We start from the raw sequence: 24,044 nt of genomic DNA on the forward strand, positions 1-24,044 counted from the left end.
CTAATCCTTGTAGTTGTCGGTTTGTGCCTATGCGTAGTCCTGAGCTGCTTTAAGAACACTCTGCTAAAGGTAGTGAACCAAGCCTGGATTGCTCACAAACAAGAAGGGGGAATTGTGGAGGAATGGTTAATTGAGAGCGGGCATGCTCTGACTGGGATGAGCAATCCCGTCTTCGGGGTAGAGGAAGGCATCTAGGCCAAGGCCAGCGAGCCTGCTGAAAGCGGCCTTATGTAGGCCAAGGCAAGCGAACCTGCTGAAAGCGGCCTTATGTAGGCCAAGGCAAGCGAACCTGCTGAGGCCTGCTGAACGTGGCCGTATAGCGGCCTTGAGCACTACAAAAGAAGGTATTCATGAAACTGGTAAACAAGTCTGGACGGAACTAGGGTCCATAAATGTCGATGGAGCACAATCAGCAACCTTGCACCAATCATGTATCCGCTTTATACGTATGGACAGAAACTGTAACCAATCATGTAACTATTGCTAGCGCATGCGTATTGCTTGTCGATATATATACTTTGTGTAAGCTCTAATAAAGGGAGAACGACCATACTCATATTGAGACTCATCGTTACTCCGGGGTCCCCTCCCTCACTCCAACACTTCATAATATTTTCACTCTATGCTATTAGGAATTTTGAAACAACTAATTACTGCTGGTATGCAAATTCAGTGAAACTCAGTTAAACAAATATCAGATATATGGATAAATCTGCTGGCAAAGACATGTGCTTTATATCAGTTTGTACACATCCTGTGTTTGTCATGAAACCTGTTTAAACAAATAAGTGATAAAAGACTAAATGAGTCAATGAAAAAAATCCCCTAAGTACCAAGTGCTGAATTGTACATTATTATATCTCTCCATGGGTAAATGAGCTTGCCTGCTCTGCTGTAACAAACTCCTACTTAAGTAAATACTGTTTCTTTTAAAAGAATAGACCTAATAAAGGCCTAGATTTTCTGTACATCAAAGAAATATATTTTAAAACTGCTGTTACTGTTTCACTACGAAGCCAAAAGACATTCAGTTGTCATAACAATAATGGTATTTGCATACTAAGAAAATTTTTTTCATCTGGCAAAATACTGTATGAATGGAACAGGGAAACCCAAACTGATTATGTCCAACTTGTGATTGTAAAATCTCTGCTACCAAAGATATTTTAACTAGCTAGATTCCATTGATCTACAGCAAAGCTTTGTCAACTAAAGCTTTTTTCTTAAATTGATTCTCCATCTTGTCTTCTCATTCTTTCGACAGCACACAGCAGGAAGCTCTGTCTACATACAGAAAACAGGATCTTGCTGTAGGCATGGGTATAAAACAAAAAGACAGTGATTAAAGAAAAAAACAGACTGCTGTTAGTATTTGATCTTAAAATTATTGATCTTGTCAATCAGTTACAGACACAGAGTGCCCATTTAAATCTGTAATAACTATTAATGTTACCACAAAAATGCTGACCACTTGAAAAAGCAAAGAAATCTATATAATAATGCAATGTGATGCTTATTTGGCTGTGTAGCTACTTGTAATATATGACAGTAAGTACAACATCCCACTTCACAAAGATCATATCTCTGAACTTTTTTTAAAATTAATATGATACAAGAATATGAGGTTCTTATATTTTGAAGACTTTGTTAACTAAGAACTTTTTTTTCTTTGACTGCCAAAAGCATTATTAGGTTTATCACAAAGATATAATCAGCAAAACAATTTTCCCTAGAGCTGACCCAAACTCAAGCATTACATTAGGATACTTCTAAAAATCCATTGAGCTGAACCAGCATCATGTGAAACTGTATGTTCATACTGTCTGTCTCGAGATTTTTCATTCCTCTTGTAGTTGTACCAACAGGTGCATCTAAATCTATTTATGTCCAAATACAAAAGAAAATTAGTCAAAAGAGAAAAAGTCTTACTTGAAAAGTAAATAGACTTCAGTTGCTGGTCATATTAAAATGGCAAAACATTTGACCATCTGGAACAAAACAAAACCCAAAAGATCTCAAACCAATGTCCTTACATGTTTTATCTTGCACTCAAATGTCTATCAACAAAGCTTGTCACCTTAAGATGAGGTGGATATTTTAAAGGACAGTATTCATTGCACACTAAGTCCCACAGTGAACCAGCTTAAAAATTCTTAGCACAAATAACTTGCAGCATTATCCTCTATCACTATAAAGAGGGGAAGGCATTTACTAATAATTTGATAATATCTTTGGCACCAAAAAAGGACATAAATAACACAGACAGTTGCATCTAATCTGTAACTAGTAGACACATACAGAAAAGTACATTTACATAACAGATAAGTAGGAATGTATTGTTGTTTGGTGCTGGCCAAAGGGTTTATGGAAAGCCTTTTTCCATCTCTAATATATGTGTAAATTAAATTTTATGAAATGCATTTTAAATGCACTTCATTGATCTTCTGAATTTATCATAAGCCTCCAGTTCATATTTTGGTGCCAGTCGAGTCTGTCACATGGTTTTGAAACCAACAGAGGCTCATACTGAAGGGTTTTTCTTTGTTTGAATTACTTTATTGGTTGAGTGGAAGGATTAAAGACAGACTAAAAAGTCATTATGATGATGTAATAAAACACACAGTGGTTGTTCCTTCACTTTAAAAACTGCTTCTTAAGCACATTCTTCTGTTAGAAGCCAGAATGAAATGTCATTAAGCATCTGGACAAGAAGATAACTATTTTTTTTTAACTTTTTTGTTGTTTTATTTTTAATCTAGACAATGATGAAGTAAAAAAGAATTAAACATTTCCGACAGAGATTAACATGAATTGCTCACCTGTCCTTATTATAGATAGAATATAATTCTTTAAATTATTTTTAAAGTGACAGTTGGATAGAAAATTCAATAACTTTGTAACTCTACTTTTTGTTTTTGCATGTAAGGCTTGATCAACACTAGATAATAAAAGCCCTGAAGCACACTTTTTCATGCTTTTGTATTGTGTATTAAGTGATAAGCTTTCAGTGAATGAGAAGTTACATGTGGAACTCCAGGATAATAAAAAATGCTTAAATAATATATCAGTGAAACAAGTCCAAAAAATACATATCACATTATGACATGGAACCTAAAAATCCTCATTTTGCTGCAGTGGGAACAATTAATGTGAAACCTTTTCCCCTTGCTCCCAAAGAGAGATAATTTTGTTTGTTTGTATCTTTAGACCGCGTATATTTTTTTAATCAGGAAAGAACCTTTTAACCATTCTGTTTAAAGAACTGATTAGAGGGAGTGGGAACCCACTTCATAACACTAGAGACAAATATAGGAAAATTTCTCTCCTACTCTTGTCAGTTCAATTATTTAGCAACTGATCACACTTTCTTTGTGCTTTTCTTTTAAGATGGTAAGACTTCACCCTTCACACCTGTAGTACAATCCAACCCTTGAAATAACTCTTCTTCTGAATGAAGGGTTATTGGAATTGATGTATTTCTCTGCTCTCCCCAATGATTTTGAACTGCGTCAGGAATCAGCGTCTGGGTTTGGTGCCGAGAAACTCCACCAGGCCTAGAAGGAAGAGCTTTCCTCCTCTTGAAGGAAGTGAAAGTGAAACTTGCATCAGCATGTCAGTTCAGATCTGGGACTTCTCCTCTCCCCAGCTGCTCTAGTCGCAGGAGAAAGTTCTCGGTGCTGGTACAGGGAGATTCGAGGCTTTCACAAACAATCCAAGGTAGAAACCTCTCCTGTTCTCCTGATCCCAAGCTCGTGCCCTGATTTCTCTGGAGCAGGACACATGCTCCTGCAGCTAAACAGGCAACTCTTTCATTTGGAGTCAGGACTTCCCCTTCTTGCAGGGAGGCTGGAAACTCAAACTTGGGAGTCAAGGCCCTAATGAAGTTTAGATTTGCGTAAACAGGGAAAATTGCTCTTGCTTCTGGTGTGGAGACCTTTATGGTTCTCCTACCCTGCAGAATTACAGAGGTGTCTGAGCACCCGTTATCTCTAGGTCTCAGGGAAGACTCTGCATCAAGGACAGGAAATGCAGAATGTGAGCAGGGTGCAAAGCCCACTCTCCCTCCCCATATCCACCTATATAAAATGCTGATTACCTGCTGATTAATATCACTATCGCAGGCAAGAATACAAAAACAAATACGTCTTCCTCTGCAAGTGTTTCCTCCCACCCATTCCTTCCTAGTCCAACAGTTTTAGCATTCATTTTCAGTATGATGTACTCCACTAGGTGTTTCACCTGAATGAAAAAAAAAGGGGGGATCATAACCTTTGTGAGGTTTTTTTCTTTATAGATAAGTAAAAATTTATATTCATTATATATATATGCAAACATATATGCATTTGCATATATACACATACACGTGTGTGTGTGTGTGTGTGTGTGTTATGCTAATTTCTTCCTTTCATTTCAGCCTGCTTTACTGATTTTAAATAGGTTTTGTCCTTAGCCCGCAAGATCTGCAAATTTCAAGCCTTGTTTACTGGTTATAAAAAGTGATATATGTATTAGATTTACAGAAATTTATTTTAAAGGGAGTGTAAAGCAAATTTTAAGTTAGCCAAGTTTCAAGATCTGATACAGACTTAATTTTGGCCTCTGATGTACAGGCATGTATAACTATTTATCTTGTCRAGTCCTCTATTGTGCATGCACATGGAGCAATATGTACTTGTGCATCTGGGATGGCGTGTGAGCAGTCTGGCACAGCAGATAGCAGTAAAACCATTTATACCTTGCAAAACAGTTGCAAAGTACAAAATTGCCAGGAGTGCAAAACAAGAGAATTATAAGTATAGGTTTCCAATAAAACAGCATTTTCWTTCTTATTTATATGTTCACATCACATAAATGATGAACTGAGGATTGTTTGGTCACAGATACGCTGAAGGAAATGTAAATTTAAAAAGAAGAAAGAAGGCCAAGAGAACCTTTGCTAGCTATGCAGAATTCTTATATCAGTCAAAATTCAGAAGTTGGCCACAGTCAGTATGAAGCTGTGGGCAAGAGGAAAGCCTGGTTGTTTCTTTGGTTGCATAGCTTTGTTTATTCACCCAATAATCACTTCTTCCATGAGAAAGGCACAGCACAGCCACCAAAAGATCTTGGACACAATGCACAAGATGAATGTTCATCCTGATCCAGGATACCAGACAAGGGTGCAAGCGTTTTGGAGCTGAACCTCAGCAGTGGTTGGCCTCATTCACCAACTTATTCCCACCGATGGCTGGCAAAAGGTACTTAGCAGGAAATGGAACAAACTCTCCGACATCATTCTCTGTTTGTCCATTATGCAGAAGAAATGAGATGGGAAGGGCTTCCAGTAGCATGGCAACATTGTGGCCACATCTAATGTTTCTGTTTCATCAGTCTGCTCTGAAATCTCTCTTATTGGAAAATTTGAGAGTTTTTTTTAAGCTTTGCAGCCTCAGTAACCTAAAAATTTTGGTTCTTAATGTCCTTGGTCAGTCCACACTGGCAAGTTTGAATATTCTGCCTTCAGAACAGCCGGCCATARTTTGATCCCTAGATAAAATCTTGGAATGCTGCTAATTACTTCTATTGAAAATTAGTACAACTAAGACACAGCCCACTGGTCCAGAATCATGTCCTCTGTGACTACAGTCAGAACTTCATTTCCATGATGATGTCTCTTGGCTCTCTAGAAGATGATGGCTGCCCTCTAGTGACAAAGATTTTTCTGCTGACACATTGCACTAGATGCAAACACGTTATTAAATACTGTCTTGTAGATCAATATGTAACAAGGAGTTTGAATCTAAAAAAGATAAAGAATCTTCAGATCGTGAGCAGAAGCACTGGGCTTGGATTCATTAGAAAAAAGAAAGTATTCCAAGTTGAACAGACATGCAATCTTCGGTTGCAGCAATTTTTAATGTACATTTTTGTTTAACCAGAAGTTCCCTGATTTCTTAAATTTCTGACATTTCTGTTATCAGCTAAACAGCCTATGATTATTTTAGTAGGCATAGAACAAGAGTTCTACAATGCAGAGAGATTCATTTTCTGCTAAAAGCGTCCAACTGACTCTCAGGCACTCACAGTGACATGAAAAATAATTTTTACAACACTTCTGTGTGTATGTGTGCATGCATGTGTGTGTGTGCATCTGTAAGCAGTAACAGCGTGATGTTTTTGTAATATCATGGGTGAAATTGCGACTTGAACTGAAGAGCCAGTTAAGGAGTTCATTTTTGGAACAGTGCAGACAGTATCAAATGCTGGAAACATCCGTGGAAACCATGAAAGATTGCACTGAAAATGAATCATCAAGAACTACATTGAATGTTTACATCAATGTGTTATTTTGTGTTAACTATGAGGTGACACAYAGAATATAATGATGAGATTCATATCAAATATATTAAAAAATATTCTGTGCATCTTAGTTGGATACTAATTGATCTGGGAGAAGCTAAAATCTCATCTACAGGAAAACCACAGGGAAAAATTATCACGTTTCTACATGATGATATATCTCAGAATAAGAGATTTGGGGATGAAACATAAGTTTTCTCTCCTGTCCTGCTGTCTGTGAGAAACTATTCATTCAACACAAGTTTATATTTCCTGGGTGCTGTGCATCTCATTCCTTTCATTGGGAATTTTCTTTCTTTTTTARTTTTTTTTAACTTCAGCTGTGGTCATCTTAGGATCTAAAAATTACTTTTCCCTAACTGATGCTCTAAACTGTCTAGTACTAAGAGAATACTAACATGTCACCTACCTTAACCTCAGTTACCCGTGCTAAATGTTTAGCTCTTTCCAGTTCAGTAAGGCAAGTTCCTCTGTGCCATAATTCTTTTTGTTGTGATTCTACTATGAAGAGCTGACATCATGGACTTATATAATCTCTAAAACTCTCCAACCCAAATTTGCTCAAATCATGAGAAAAATACTTTTTTTCTGCTAACTACCAACTTTGAAATCTAAATCTCCAAGTCAAGCTGGCTTCTCATACTTTTTCGTAAGTAATAAAATTTTCTTCATGAATTGGGCAAATACAACCTGGAAATCATACTGACTCACTCAGGAATAATTGCTGTTTAGGAAAGCCATTAAGCACATGCTTAACTCACATTGCAATGTAATCTTGCCAAAGAATGTAGCTTTTCATAACAAAGCTAGTAATATTGTCTTCCTACAGCAGTTAAATAATATGGCATAGTGATTCTGCCAAATTTACTGTCCTTTGTTACAAAAACTTTTAATAAGGAAAACACTTCCTTATTGACAGAAGTACTTACTCTACACTGAAGAGTTCAATTGAATTTAGTGGGATTTGAACAAATATTTAAGTCTTTCCTCAAATTTTAGATGTTTTTCTGAAGTAGGGCTTGAAAGCTGATATATATGACCCCCTTTTTTTTCTCTCACCCAGGGATCATATGTGTATATTTTTTCTGCATAGTTGAATGGCAATTTCAGTTAAGCTTCAGCTGTTTTAACACAGAAAAGTTTAGCATCAGCACRGCAAAATATTTCTGAGAAGTGAGTTTCTACACTTGGCAAAGTCATAATACTGCATTATTTAATTTTGTACAGAAGAAGACTATAACCACTTTGTATTATGAAAAACCATGTGGACTGTCTGGAATGTAGCATTTTAACCTAGATAAAATTCATGGACTAGTCTGACATTGCACCTGAACGAATGGAAAATTGATTATTTTACACATCTTTGTATAATAATGAATCCTTCACATAAAGAAAGCCTGCTCTTGTGAGACTCCTCAAGCTATTGTCTTCTACCTATGGAAAATGTTGAGACCTGTAGCAATTCTGTCACTGTTCTCTTACAGCTGGCCAATGAGAAATACCGGAAGATCTATAAAAGTGAAAATTTCTCTAGCCTTGAATAAAACACCTTGATTCTGGGTACCCTCTCCAAGCAGGTCTCACTGCTTCACTGCCAGTTTATTATAACATATTGTTTTATCAAAAGGAAGGGAGTTGTTTTTCCTTGTTATCCACAGATTTTTGATAAGACTCTTACAGAACACACTTAACTTGGCAATATTGTAGTCATCCCCTTTAACATTAAAGTGTGGAAAAAATATAATCATGAAGTGGCTGCAATATCCATTTCAGCATGTAGTGCCAGAAGAAACAGGTGCTTACCATTTCTACAGGCTGCAACAACTTTTCGTGACCTTTCCAACCTTTTTTAGGCAATGAATGTCCAAATTATCACCTGACTCACTTTATATAGTGGTATCATACATAGTGGTAACATTATTTATTAATTATTTATCATGGTAAAGGTGGAAGGTTTTCCTACACAGGGGCGGGCTGATTCTCTGTAGTTGTAACTTCTCCCTTTGTTGTTAACATTATTCAAAGGGACGCAGGTAGCCTCAGTGCTCTGTCTTTACTACTGTTGTAGATCTGATCTACTTTAGACAGGTATTGATGATTCTGCTTCTGTTGACAAAGTGGTGTTATGGTTGATGTGCAGTCCTCATTTGAAGAAAGCTGAACTTTCTCTTTCATGTGTAACAGAAAATCCTGGTTTGATATTCAACTTTTGGAGGAGAGTGACTAATACTCAATGCCAATCCAACTGTGTCTTCTTATGTACTATCTTTTATATTGAATTGTTGGATCTTTTTTCTGTCCTTTCCTTCCTATTCTTCTCTAAGTTTTCTCTCCTCCAGCCATGCCCTTTCCTTCCCTGAAATCATGCAAGAGATCTTAAATAAAGAAAACCAAACTGAAACTGCCCTTTATGTGATCATAAGATATATCCTCTGTGAGCGTACATGAGAGTTGCTTAAAATGATTTGGAAGAATGGCAGGGAACACACTTAGGCAACTTTCATTCCCTTCCAAAAGTTAATGACCCTGTGCTTTAGTTTCCCAAGAAAATACTTTCATGAAAACATTTAACATTCAGGCAACTTAGTTCAGTTCATTTTGYTCAACTTCTACATCTTATTGTGATTTATTTTATATGTTCTGGGTCAGGAAGCGATACTGCATTGAGTTACACCGGTTGACTCTCTGGCCTTTTATTGGTCTTGTAGTTTTCCCTGATAGAAATTCCAAGTGATAAAATCTGGATGCAGATATTCAGTTCTTTAAATAGGTAGGTTTTATCATCTGCAGTCTTACCAAATCAAGGAAATCATACGCACGACTAATATAATCGTTGATTTCAAAACTATGTAAAAAGTGCCTCATATATGAGATGAGAGTATTTTACTTACAGCTGTACCAGCATCCTTGCATGGAAATCAGTGATCTCGGATATGGGTGGAGTCATACAAGATGTCCCTAATAACTTTCTGCCACTGAAGCAGGGAYGCCCTGCTTCCACTGATGCGCTCCTCTTCCACACCCCATCGTGGCATTCAGCTTACCCATCTCTGCAGTGACTCAATTCTTCTCAGCAGCCCAGCTAAAGGAAAAACAGGTTTGTTTCTGTAGAATTAGTGAGCTGCGTTGAACTGAGGTGAATAGTGAGCTCATCCCTGAAGGATCTGATGAGCACCAGAACTAACACATAGCAGAGGGCAGGACCGCAGGGCTGGGTGCAGGGTCAGCAGGAGCCAGGCAAGGGGACCGAGGCCTTTTCCTTTCAGCAGCTTTGAGGTGTTACATGTTTGTCATCTTGAGTAACTTAACTTTAAGAATTCTTCCTGTTACATCATATTTATATCCCAGTTCCTGTAATCTGTTTTTTTTTCATCCACTTATTAGGTAACTTGGGCTGCTATGTTTAAATTTTTGAAAAGTATGCCATTTCATCAAAGCAAACATATTTCCCTTAGATGAGTCACTTTGGGTGAAAATTCATAAAAGGAAAGAGGTGTGGATGAAACATCTCTCTGTCATATCTAAAACAAGGTAATAGCAAGAAGAGGGTGGGAGGATCACCATACTGGAAGAAGAAGGAGTATGATAGTGGCAACAACAGATCTGGGATTCCCATGTCCCCACACACAATTAGTGGACATTTTGATTTAATGCCATTCTCTTGATCTCATTTTGTTCCCATGAATAGTGAAAACAAATTATGAAATCTCAAAAATTGCTGTGAAGCAGCTCTTCTGTTAGATCTTTGTCAAGGGACTGTCCCTTAGTTTGTACCACAGCTAAAATCATAACCTGGTTGATCTCTAGGTGCTACAGTAATATGAATGTTTAATCATGATGATCAGCATTGAAACCATAACATTTTGAAATATTAGGTGCTTTGTGTATAGTCTGTCTTTCTAATAGAGTGTCTAAATTTTGTCCTCTGTCTTGCAACTTGATTTTACAGATTTTTTTTTTTGTATTAAAGCAACTTTCTGCTAATTTCTTCTTTGTTATCATCATCTTCAGTTAGTAACGCCTGGATGGATATGTAACGTATTATCTCTTCCAGCCAAATAAACCCATATACAGAGCAATTTATCAATAGAGCTGTCCCAAGCTGTATACCAGAGATTTTATTTTTCACCAATTTTGGCCTTTCAGAAGTGTCTCAAAAAGTCTACTGATGAATCACATCTTCTTTTGCATTAACCCTGTTTAGTGCTTCAACAAGCAGAGAGACTGCTGCTGACATCAACATGAGCACTTATAACTTGTTTCATGCTAGAAAAACATTTGGAAGAATTTAACCTTGTAAAACAGCAGATGAATCTTTGAAGAGTGCACCCACAAGAATGGTGCTGGTAATAAAGGAGGGTTAATATTAAAAATTTCTTTGAAGTGGAGGAAAAAAATGGGGACAGAGAAACTGGAGCTGTGCAGCTTAGAGAAGGACAAAGAAGATCAATGTGTTTATTATCAATAAATCGATTTGCTAATCCAGGTGGGATTCTGCAGCTGTAGGGTGTAGAGGGCAAAAGGAGGTGAATATGATGATTTTTCTTTTTTTTTTAATAAGAAGAAATCAATATCCTAATCAAATATCAGATGGGAGGTGATGAGTAGACAAGGGAATCTACATATTATGTTGGTTCCATACTGTTTTTTTAAAATACCCATGTTTCTGGTTCTTAATGAAGAAGGAACTCACTCTAAATTAGTGTATATTGGCATTGTTTAATATAACTGCCATGACTTAACCTGCACCAGCTGGGAACTCAGCTTAGCATATTCAAAGATAATACTAGGGTAGATTTGCCCGTTTCCCTCAGTTATGTTTGTTCCATATGGATAACAGTGAATTTAAAACCTTTGTTTTCAGTAAAATCAAGCTCATAGAGAGGATAGTTTGGAACAACAGGCAACTCTGATGAGGCTTTTCTTAGCCTGGACTTCAAGAGGCCTCCCTCCTCCTTTCTGTTCAAGAACAGAGATTCACTAGCAGAATATCTCTAAGCTGTTGCAGCCCAAGACCTCACATTCATRTGAACTAATGAAAGTCCACTTCAGCCTATCATGGTATGTCACTCCTATTGTTATATTGTCTAAAGTATACAACCCAGACAACATAATATACATGCTTTTGAATCATCTGAGTTCAGTAAGGCTCCTCATGCAAAAGAGTTTACAACATGATTCTTACATTTTGCAGAAAACATTTTGGAACAGGCCACAACAATAATCATTAAATACCTGCCACATATTTTGTGTTCTATATATAAGCATTCTTATTAGTCTATTAAAACATCATGTTATTAAAGATGCAGGTTTATGACTAATATGGAACTCATTGCATATATACAATATAAAAAAAAATCAAAACCTTAAAAGAATCTTTATAGGAGTTCTCATTTTTTCGTCATGAATGTTCCCAGACTCATACATAAAGAGTTAGATTGGCACTGCTGATATATGAGGTAATGCAACAAGGATGGGAAGAGTGAACAGACTCCTTCATGGATATGTAGAGAAATATATAAAATTGAGTCTAGATAAAGGAAAAATAAAGTAAAACAGTGGATACAATGGACGTAACGTCTTCATTTTTCAGTTACTCTCTAACTTTCATTCTCAAGGAAACCTGCTGAGTACTGCAATAAGCCTGGTATGCCTGAAGGTATCTCTAAATATATATCTGTTCAAAAACGTCAGTGGATTAGAAAGCCAGTTACTTCTTGATGCACTGGGCAACTTAAAGCTGTTTTGGTTGAACTGGTTAGTTCAATCCATGCTCATGTGTCTGTTGCATAAAATAAACTGCCTTGCATCTGCCATAAGATTATATTTTTAGAGGGTCTACCTCTTCATCTGTCATCATTTGAGTGTCTACTGATACAGTATGGTCATGCAAGAATGAATTCTTAATTTAGCAAAGGATAAAACAGTTTTACATTTCAGGAAAAGAACAACAAAATGGCTTGTCAAATCCATTTTTTAGAACGTACAATCATGTAGCGTATCTGGAAGAATATACTAATTGTTTTATTATAGTCAAACCTATGTTCTTTTTAAAGAGAATAGTTTCATGTAATTCCTAAGTTCTCATTTTTAATATTTTGAAATAAATTAATAGTAGATAATATAGAGGTGATCAGGGCTGAAAAATGTTTCTTCTTACTAAGGGATAATCTGAAATATGATTAAAGCTTAAAAGGAAAAGAAACATAACCAGGTTGTCCATTCTCTTTATGTCAGGTTAATAGCTAAATAAGATGAAGAGTTAGTTGGACTGATTAATTATCTGCAACATATATTTGCCAACAGTTACACAATATAAACTAAAAGCAAAATACAGGACCTTTTCCCCCAAATATGCAGAAATTCTATCAAGTTTCTTGCCTTCTCATATATAAAAATGGTAGCTTTTGACACCTTCCAGCACTGTTTAAAACTATGGAAGATGATTTGGTTTCTGCATCCTATTGTTCAGTTATTTAAAACATTTTTAAGTGCTAGAATTCAATATATAATTATTATTTAAAGGTGAAATTATCAGTCATAAAAGATTCCAGCTGGATATTACTGGAAACCTAATACTTCCCTCTAATAAACATATCACAGTCAATATGTTACACCTCACTGTGAACTATGGATTGTCTTTCACATTCAGGGAGCACAAAATACCTGGTCCCTAAATTACCTTGACTGTTCACAAATACAGGTGATAAAAATGGTCCTTTCAGCTTGGATAGTCTTGATTGGATCGAGTACCCAAACATTATCACATGTTGTATCTTTTTATCTTTCAATGTCATCCTGGTATCTGTTATCCCTCCCAAGCACTTGAACATAGCAATTTATATTAATTTAGCCAATTTTTTTCTTCTTGTGGCAGCATTTATTTTTGTACACCAGTGGGGCAAGAACGGAAGGAGGCAATTTTTCTAAATGCTCTCATGGCTACAGTGGAAAATATTTTGCTTTCTATATAGACTGGATTCAAACTATAGTGATGGTAGGTCTATATCACTTTGCTGCTACTACCAAGCTTTGTAATGTCCACAGTAATACACATAGAACATGTTGTTTTCACCTTATTAAGTTTAGCACTTCCTTATTTATTCTTAAATTCCAGTTGCATATGTCTAAAACGTAATTTAAAAGTTGTGGCCTTGGGCCAAGTACTCAGATAGTAGGAATTGTTACTGACATCAGCAAAGCTATGACAATTTATACTGTCTAAGAGTCTATTTTTTCAAAATTACTGGAAAGTAAAGTACAATAATTAAAATTTAGATATGAGGAATTAAATTATCTTTGGAATCATTTGCTGCTAGCTGATACAGGCAAAAACAGATAGAGAGTCCTCTCTTGTGTGCAGTCAGAATACAGAACACCAAAGGAAGTTGCTGATGACTTGAATGGATGAGCGATATTCCTGCTAATAGGGAACCTGAAGTCTTAATTGGTTTGCTGTAAACATTACAAACACGTTTGCATGCTTCCATTCACTTCATGTGCTGTGTATTTGAGAGATGGTATTCACACTGATAGCTGTGATTTAATTACAATAAGTCTGTTCCTTATTCAATTTCAGTTGTGTCATCCCATTATGTCGGCTATGAAGCATTGCAAGGTTCAATACAACATGTATCATGATGTCGGAGAGATAATGCCAAGCAATGGCTCAATTTTGGTTGTAAGGATTTTCATCCAGATTGAAATCAATGTTGTAAATGGTTATTAAATCCACACATTCTGGCTAACTGAAGCAAAGTGAAAGGCTTGAGAAGGCACATTATTTTTTTATTACAAAGAGGAATTGTAATGAATTGTAGAATTTTCACGATTGGTGAATCTATTAGTATAAACAAACATCTCAAACCTCACAGGACTAAGGGCCCTACCCATAGGCTACCTTCTGAGACTTAATGAATTCACAGTATGAACAAATTGATTCAACCATTCCAGTTACTCAATTTACAACAGCTACTGAACAAGTGAATGGAACAATATGTGACAGTATAGAATGCATGTTTGCTTCCTCCTCATCTCCTACTAGATACTTTCCATGACCTTTGAAAATGCCATTAGATTCCTCTTTCATGTTTTTGTGGGATACACTTTTTAACTAACAAAACCCTCTTGCATGAGTGCCGTAATGATCACTTTCTCAAAGGCTAGATAAATATGACACGTTTGGACTCTGCTTTGTGAGAGAAGATTTGCCTGAGGATGTTCATGAGAAAGGGTAATAAGATGATATATAGGTCTGTGAGACAGGCTTGAGAGTAGGTCTTGTCCAAATATTTCACCATCTTAAAGAAACTATGGTTCCCAAGACTTTCTAGGATAAAATATGTGAAAAATAGGACTTTCTTAAGAACATTCATATAAGCAGATTCCAGGGTGGGAAAGCTAATAAAGCAGTTATTGGGGTGAATGTTTTGGGTATGAGGTAGATGATAAATTGTTGACATGTAGGAAAGAAATCTACAATACAGCTGAGCCTTACAGGAAGCTGCAAATCTCTGGGACAAGATTATGGGTAGCATCAATGTCATTGGGTGGGAAGGTGCTATAAGTTTCTCTTCAAGTGAACTAAAATGAAGAGGGTCAGTTATGACATGAATAAGCACCAAAATCTTATTTCGCCTAACGGTGATTATTCTGAATTAGTCTTCCTGCTAATTTGCACTGTTGATTTCATAGCTAAAAATGGGTAGGAAACACAATTTATTGCATGGTAGATTAGAACACCGGTTTGCAATAAATGATTCTTAATCCACCCTTCAGTTTGATCGATAGTCTCCCATCCCTACAACCTAACAGAAAGAAAAGAAAAAAAAAAAAACTTAAAAAACACATTTTTATAAATGTCGCCTCAAGTTTTCAAGAGTATTTACTACTCTCCATTCACTTCTCCATAGTGGCATATAATTAAACGGTGCTTCCAACTTCTGACTTTCAATATCATATTGAATTTAGGAAAGAAATCTCTTAGTAAAATGCAGATTGTTCATGCTGCGATTTTTAGGGACCCTGATTTCAATGAAATGCTGTATAAAATGTGGATGTTAGATGAGCAGGATAAAACAACTGAGGAATCCTGCTATTTGGGAAATTACTTTTTTATGTTAAAAGAGGGAAAATGGTGAACCTAATAAAGTAAAAGGGAAGGGGACTATCAACGATTCCCTTCAGGGCAGTCTGCCAGGCAGCTTTGGCCAGATTTCCACAGTACTACCTTTCAGATTTTATTAAATTAAAATAAAACTCGTCATCTTGGCTTTTACTGGCACAGTCAAATGCACAACTTTTTACTTAGTTCCAACATCAGCCTTGCACTTCCAGCCGGCATTAATATTTCACAATATAATATACATAGTTCTGTGGCATTTTTTACATATCTGGCAAACAGTTACTGAAAAATATTCTGCTAAAAGTTAAAAAAGCAATGTTACTAACTATTTGATCATGTCAACTCCTTTTCACTGTTCTCCCTCAGGGACCAAACCATTTGGAAATGTAAATCAAAGAATCAAAGAAATCAGAACTGGAAAAGCCCCATTAGGTCAACTAATCCAATCCTCTAGTACCACATAATTGTTCCCCATAACACATTTTTCCACGGTTTTGCTCAGTCTAGTTTCAGATACCTGGGAACATTGCTCCCAGACATGCCTTACGAAAGCTGGATGGGGAGAGCTCAGGTAAATCCAGCATCACTTCTGAGGTCACCTCTTGGCTCTTCTAATTTGTCCTGGCAGTCACAGCTTTTTAGGGGCTTGTATACACACTGGAGATTGCCAAAAGGGAAAGGAAAAGCTGTGGCTGTATGTTCTCCCTCATCATTCCGCTGGGATTTTCCTTATGCAGAGGGCTAAAGTAATGCAAACCAGAACTACTTCACATACAGATAGGAAGAGCTTTATCACCTAGTTCTACCACTGCTTAAGTCAAGAATCTGGCCTAGAGGATTTCTGTCTGGTTCCTTAGGGAAGAGTGCTCCTACTAAATAGATTCTGCCACTAGTCACCAGGCAAGTCACTCAGATTTTAATAACATAAGACCCAGCTACTGTCAATGATTTATGTCATTCTTTGCCTCTTTCTCTCAAGGCCTTGGACAATCATTGATAAGAATGGTAGGAACAGAGAAAAATAGCTGGCCTGGAGGAGCAGTCACTCACAAAGTACAGGAGTGAGTTAAATTCTTTCTCAAGGGATGATCTGAGACATTCCAGTGTTATTCCAGTAGTGCTAGATAACCTACATTACTGGGCTGCTAGCAGTGATCTCCAGAAGCTTCTTCCTCATATTTCTACTTATTTGCAGGGTAGAGACCTCTTTGCTATCTGACGGCCAGAGGACTGTGCAGTCAATTTTTTTAGGACACAATGGAAGTGTCTTCTCTCTCTTGGGTGGCTTAGGGGAACAGGAATCCCAGTCAGACAGGGTAGCTTGAGGACCCAGAGATGCTTCTGTTATTTCTCGCTGCTTCTCTGGATCATCTTTCTAGTTAATTCTTCTTGAGAGTCARCTGCTCATGAGACACCTACCATGTGCATGAGGGCTGCCATGATAGTGTCCATGGCAGAAGGACATAGCAAGGGCATTTTCTGATCAGGAATTGCTCGCCCTATTTTACAAGTTTTTCATTACTTAACCAGTAAGGACAATTCCACCAGTCACAACGGATAGCTATTTCATCCAGGTTCCAAGATAATTTTTTTACATTCTTTGTGTAAAGCCCAAAGGAAGCACACTCCTACATATACTCTAACAAAAGCTGATCAGCTTCTGTCTATACTTTTATTAGGTGGTAGAACTCAGAATATTTATTCAAGAATTTTGAGGCACCTCTAGAGAAGCCCTGTTTAGCTGAACAAGGTACAGGGATCATTACCTGTTTCTGACCTATTTTGCAGTGTCCAGGAAGCGCTTCACAGGATGAGCATCAAAGTTTGAACATGACCATGAAATTGTGTTTGGGTATGTTTTCCTACCAGATCTCAGAAACCTATTGCATCTATTATGCTTGTGCATATGAGATGCACTAGATCTCACAGGCCCTTGAAGATAACGTCTTGGACATGTTTTTTTTGTTTTGTTTTTTTTCTCCATGCAAATGAAAGGTAATCTAAACTCGATAATGACCCACAACAGAGAGAATAAACATACTTACTTTATGTTTATCTTTTGGCATCTCTCGAGCACCTTTCTCTGCAAACCGTGTCCTCTAACATCATAGTATACTTTTGATCTTATGTTCTGACCCTGGAAAAAAAGGCCTGTTGGCTAGTGACAGGTAGTTTGGGAATTTCCAGTGACTAGTTCACAGTCTTAAGGACCTTTGGTGTTGTCCCTGGAGACACCTTATCCCTGTCAGTTTTTCATTCCTGCTTACAGCCTGTTTTAACAGCATTCATTCAGAATACTATCAAAAAAATAAATCAAGTTACATACTATTTTCCATACAAAATAATACAGCTATTATCCTCATTCTCTGCATTGAGATATATGTAGAAATATAGTGGATAAGTATAATCAATATGTCACTAGTCAGAACCAAATATACTGAGGGAAAAATATAGACATTCTTTTCTATGTATATGTGCTGTGTCAGTTACAAAAAAAGTTGACTTATATACGTGCTTGAAAATACATGTGTTTTCATTTTGCAGTAGAGACCCTATTTATTTCATTTCAGATTCACTGCAGAGACTTGACATGCAAGTGAATAACTTAACATCATTGGGGAGATTTTAAGATTTCGTAGCTGTGGAGATTTATGCAAAGTGTTTATGGAAATGTAGAAAAGGCTTTTTCATCACTAAAGGTCTAGATGCATATTTTCCTATGAAATATGTTCTGGACTTTGTTTGTTTATAGGTGTGATACGAAATCTCTGTATGAAGCCTAGAATTTTGTGAACTATGCCCTATAAACAAATTTACAATGAGAAGTCTTTGAACTATCTGTAATAGCTGACACTGTTTCAGAATTTCTAAACAATGGCTATAGTTTTGGCCAGAGCTCATTTTACTGTTGCTGTGGGGAAAATGGAATTYGCAAAATGGAGCCAGCACAGACTCTCCCTTATGTGAAGAACTCACCTCTAGAATGAGAAACAGGTCTGTGAGCATACTGTCATCCAGTTATTCCACAAGGCACTATTTTGCATTTCTGAATTTCCATCGACTTCAGCAATTACTTGCACTTTTATATTAAAAAAACGCAAAATACAGTCCACTCCATGCAAAGTACATATAAAAAAAAAAGTAGACACATGAAAGGACTTTCAAAATACTAAGCTGAATGATGAGTAGAAGTGCCAAAATAGCTTGATAAAGCCTTCAATCATACTCTATCTTTTCTAACAGTTTTCAAGTCATACTTGAATTTCTTGCCTTTCAGCACAATGCACACACCTTATATGTTTTTCTGTGAACAACACAATTAGCACCTGCATCTTAAGAAGAAATATTCAGTAAATCTCATTCTCATGTATAAAGGCACTTCCAGAGAAAGCTCATTTCCATAGGTTGGCATGTAGGAAAGGAGGCATCCCAATATTTTCTAAGGAAACAATTCTATCACCTTCCATCAATTGTTTTAAAGATGATTATATCAGCCACTGTATCAACCACATTCTTTTGGTTTTATTTCAAGAAGTATGTGGTTTGAATTTTTGGTTGTCTTCCCACATATGGCTCCTGCTTTTTTATCCAGAGTAATAGAGCTCAGATGCACTGCTGATATTTTGGGCTGTAAGATTTGAAGAACAGGTGCTCAAATTCCTGTCACTGAAAGAATTCTAGAAAAAAAAATATAGTTTCTTTGAGGCTGTTGACTTAAACAGTCCAGCAAAAAAAAAAAAAAAGTTAAGTAACATGCAGACAGAAAGGAAGTCCTAGGTTGAAAGAATTAGATTTTTTTTTTCTGAATTTGGAGCTAAGCCAAGCAAAACTGAAGATAAATGCAAGCAGGTTAAGATGTTTGTTTATTCTGTGTTAATAAATAAGCTTTTCTAGGATTAAGTCTCTTCTTTCTAGATTATATCTGCTTGCTAATGTATTCCTAGTGAAACCAAATGGAACACCAATAAAGTCTCATTTATTCAGTTTTAAAAAGCAAAAGGTACAGTAGTCTATATAACTTTTTTGCTTAATTTCTTCAACAATGATTTCTTGATGACAAAAAGAATACAAAACTAACATCCCAAAATGTTTGGAGTGTAAATGTTCTTTCATTAAATCTCCTCATCTACCATGTTCAGAAGAAGGAAACTGGCCTCATCTGGAAAAAAGTTATTGTAAATATAGTGAAACAAGCCCAAAAAGAGCCTGGAATAGTAATGAGATTGTACTGTTGTCTCATGGTACTGTCTGCCTCTGAAGTACACCGTTTGATCATTTTCATTTAAAATTCATATAGAAGCCAACATACTACAGGTTGCCTGCATCATCACAGCTAATTAGACTTTGGCTGAGTCTTCAGTGTCTGCAAGGATGGAACTCATTTGTCTTCATGGTTCACTGTTAACTTTATCAAATTTATGTGAGGATGTAAGACTCCATCTGTGCAGTATTAGGGCTGATAGTGCTCTATATTTCTAGTATTTCTCTGCATTTCTAAGTGATCATTAAATGGTAAGGTCTTGATCCTGTGCCATCCATTCAAGTGAAAGTGATGACCCCACTGATTTGATTCCCTAAGGCAGGACACTTATTGAATCCTACTACTACTTTAGAATATGCCTACTGCTTCTATTTGGGATGACCTAAAAGAATGCCTGTCAGAGAAAAAGAAGCAATTTTCCAGTTTTCCTCTTGCAAATGAGTGTCTTTTCTGTAGGTAAGCAGAAAATGTAAAATAACACCAATTTTTCTTCTAATTTACTAGTCAATCTTGTTCAGTTTGGGGAACATTCATTTAGTACATACCATTTAAGACAAAGCAAATCTATGTTTGTCATGCTCCCTTCACACTGTTACATTTTTATTGATTGCATAGTGACAATTAAATTATTGTGCTTTAAGCCACAGCAGGCACATTTATTTCCCCCTCTCCTCCTTCCTCCGCCTCTGCATCTCTCTCTCTCCCTCTTTTTTTCCCCTTTTTTTATACACTTCTTTGATTACTGCCAGATATAGGCATTAGGCTGTTGTAAACCTCTGTATTTCCTGGCCTGATTGAGTGCATGCCTGCTCCCTGAAGAAAGGCATTTGAAGAAGCTGCAGTATTTTTCTGAACTTCAAAAATGTCAGTAACTCTCGATCATTTCACCTGTCCAGGAATAGAGTTAGAGGGCATAAAATGTCTTTTATGAATTTATACAGAAGTTATCCTTCCATCCCATAAACAATACCTTAATCAACACATGTCAGTCTGGGGGGGGGGGGAGTGTAACTGCAAGGGCATGATTGAAAACCTGGTGAAGTCAATGGGACCCTTCCAGTTGAATTCATTGGACTTTTGATTAGAATCCACATGTGCCATATTTACTGACTAAATAACTGTAGCTGAAAAGCCATCTCTAATGTCTGCAGGTATACTATATTATTTAATGGGGAGCTTGGCATTGGCAATGAACTACTACTGCAAAATGAGTATGTGAATATGTGAAAGCAAGGGCTTTATTGTTTGAGAGATGTACTTTTTAGAGTGATTTTAAGGTTCAAAATGTGCTGAGTAAGTTAAGGTAAGTATAAAAACTTAGGGACAATCTTCAAATTTCTACTTTCAGTCCCCTACTGGTTTCTGCCCTTAAAATTTACAGTTTTCTTCCAGTCTCAGTGAGCAGAGCAAGGGTGACTGCCTCTGCTCAGAGACAGTGGTTCCACCTAAGCTGAAGGACATTGGCACTGCTGCACCTGTTTGATGGATAAACAGAGGATTTCACTTTTCAGGGCTCTTACTCCAGTCACATTCCCTGTGACTTAAGTTCATAGTTTAAGATATCCTTCCTTTCTGCAGTCATAAAAAATGTACAGAACTGTTCTTCAAAGCCAGAGGTCTTTTCAAATTCAAAATGCTGCAGTTGTTTAAAACTCTTTTAGGTTTTCAGCCTATATTTAGATATTTCCAGGCCAACTCAAACATGTCATTACAACAAACCTTTGACCTGTTATCACCTTTCAGACAGTGATAATAAAATCAGAGAGAGCATCATCATTCTGTGTTTCCAGCGCTCCAGCGGAACATCACAAATATGATTCTATGGTTTAGGGTTGTTTTCCACAGAATATTTATATGGAAAGATAAAATACCAAGTAAAATATTCTTTAAGCCATTCAAATAATCCATTAAATTCTCATAGAGGTTAAGAAAGGTTGGATACAAATGAATCATCCAAATCTCTTGAAAGCTATTGAATATGTCTTTTTTTATTTGTTTCCAAGTGAAATGTTTCAGATAAATATATTGCTTCCATTTTGACTTTGAACCAAAAGAAAAAAAAGGGGGACATTCTGTTGTGCTTCTTGCAAATTGGCAGACTTAACTTTTACAACCTTAGAAAGAAATGAACTCTTGGCACAAATAAATTAACAGAGACTGTGATTTGTAGATTATTCAATGAACAAAGTACAGTAGTTTTAAAAAAGCATCTGTTTCTTTTTCAACTGCATCTTTTCATTCTCCTTGCATAATAAAGGTAAAGACTGCTGAGCCTATTTTCTTCTATGAGACAAGATCATCAGTGTGACAAAATGTTAAAAGGCACTTGTTTTAACTACACATAAAAGATTTGTCACTGAGCCAGAATGGACAATAATAACCCCATAGTCATGATCTTAGATTCATTTTTCTCTTATGAAAATGCAACATAATTACACCTAAAGAGAAATCTGTTCCTGGGAGCTTAATTTCTGTTAGAATTTCACAGAGACAGAAGCTCATAACTACTTTGGGTTAAGTACTTTGAGATCCTAGGTAGAAATGTAAACTTTCAGATCTATAGAAGTATATTATTATCATATCAGTCACACAGTCTTGTACAAAAAAGCTGCAAAAAAATACCAATGCCAAGTACAGAATGGAGGAAAGAGCAAAGCACTGTGCCTGTTCTTTCAGTGAGAAATAAGGTATGTGATTATTTGTCCTACAAACTATGGTTTAGAGACAGTGGAGGACATTTAGTTCCTGGTGGAAAAGAATATAACATGACAGCTGCTATTTTTAGTTCTGTTTGAGAATGTTAATTGAAATCTAAACTAGCAATAGGAATGCTAGGCTTTTACAGACTGAGACAAATATAAGATGTAGTGTCAAAGTAAAAAGGCTAGACCTACCATAACATGCAGGAAGGGAAAGTGACAGTGTATAATTATTATTCCAAAGAGGAAAAGAAGAAAATGCATTTGCTCCATCTGTATTTCTGCAATGAACACCAAGAACAGGAGTGAAGAGGAAAAATATCTACAATATCTTTGCTGTTGAAGCAGATAATGGTTTATAATACATTTATCTCCGGATCCATAGTGTAAAACTTAGAGCAGGGCACTGTTTTCCAGAAATCTGAAGTTATTTCTGGTTCTGCCACTAGTTTGACATGTGACCTTAGTTAAGTGACTGATGCCTACATCTGAAGAAAAGCTAGGATACTGAGAAAGTAGGTACCTGACCATAAGTTAAAATAAAAGAAATTCCTTTCTAGACAAACATCCATAAAAAGTAGGGAGAGAGAGGTAAAGAGAGAATCAAAATCACTATCCTACTGAGAGGGAAGTTGCTGAGAGCAGGCTGATACATAGGGTCAGTCACTACTTCTGCCTCCTTTTTGGATATTTCATTTCTAGATATCCACCACTCTCTCCTGATTACTTTGTTTCTACCATTACTTAGTTCCATTATTTTCATTTTAAAGGACTGGTAGAAGAAAATAGGACAGTGGTAATGGTTGCAACATGTGTAGTAGCCAAATGATTACAGTGATCATGAAGAAAGTGTCCTGTTTCACTGCCTTCCACAGCATGAGAATATCCAACTTGCATATCTGGTCTTGCCTCTTTTTAGCTGTTCATAAAACCACTAAAATGTAATTGAGGTTAGCAGCTACTCTCCATTCCTCTTGTTTAAACTTGTCCACTCTTTAGAAAGGATTGCAAAAAGAATGGGGCTAGAAGGACAGAAGAAAAATAAGGAAGTATGACTCTGTGGACCAGTGATGAATAGCATTCATCCAGGAAATAGTAGTCTGGCTTCAGTTTTTTAGTCCATCAGTTTATATATTAAACTGAAAAAAGAAATTATTTTGTGCTGCAATTTCTTAGGTAGCATTTCATTTAATACTTGTATTTATAGAATGTTTGCTTCATGAGTTTTTTAGTGCCAAGAGCCTCCTTCCTGCCTCTGGCAAATAACATTAATGTTGACCAGGGACAAGCTGGCGACTGGAAAGCTTGTTTCTGGATGAGGATAGAATAAACTCTCAGTTTCACAAACTCAAGTCTAGTGGTAACTTCTGCTGATTTTCACCTCAACTCGAGGGAACCTGAAAAGAGTTTTCAAACTAAAGAGCTTCTTCCATGAAATACTGAATATCAGTTGAAAAATGCTGAGTATTTCAATGGAGGCTCAGGTATTTGACACAATATACTGACTGCTGGATTGCTTTCAGACCTGATCCACTAATCCAAAACCATACCATGACCTAAGGGAGATCTGCGTAGTTTTGACCTGTGGTTTATCATAAAATCATTTAYCATAAACAGCACT

The 24,044-nt window shown here is 36.6% G+C and overlaps 1 long non-coding RNA gene across 1 annotated transcript; it reads right to left on the minus strand.

Annotated features, from left to right (window-relative positions):
- Window positions 1–725: 725 nt before the first annotated feature.
- Window positions 726–3,522, minus strand: LOC112965058. Its single transcript, XR_003253163.1, has 3 exons — window positions 3,412–3,522; window positions 1,768–1,877; window positions 726–1,308 (listed from the first exon to the last, which is right to left on the minus strand). It is a non-coding gene; the product is annotated as an uncharacterized LOC112965058 (long non-coding RNA).
- Between the last annotated feature and the right edge of the window lie 20,522 nt (window positions 3,523–24,044).

Source organism: Apteryx rowi, unplaced genomic scaffold (assembly GCF_003343035.1).
Source record: "Apteryx rowi isolate R43461 unplaced genomic scaffold, aptRow1 scaffold_1009, whole genome shotgun sequence".
Lineage (NCBI taxonomy): Eukaryota > Metazoa > Chordata > Aves > Apterygiformes > Apterygidae > Apteryx > Apteryx rowi.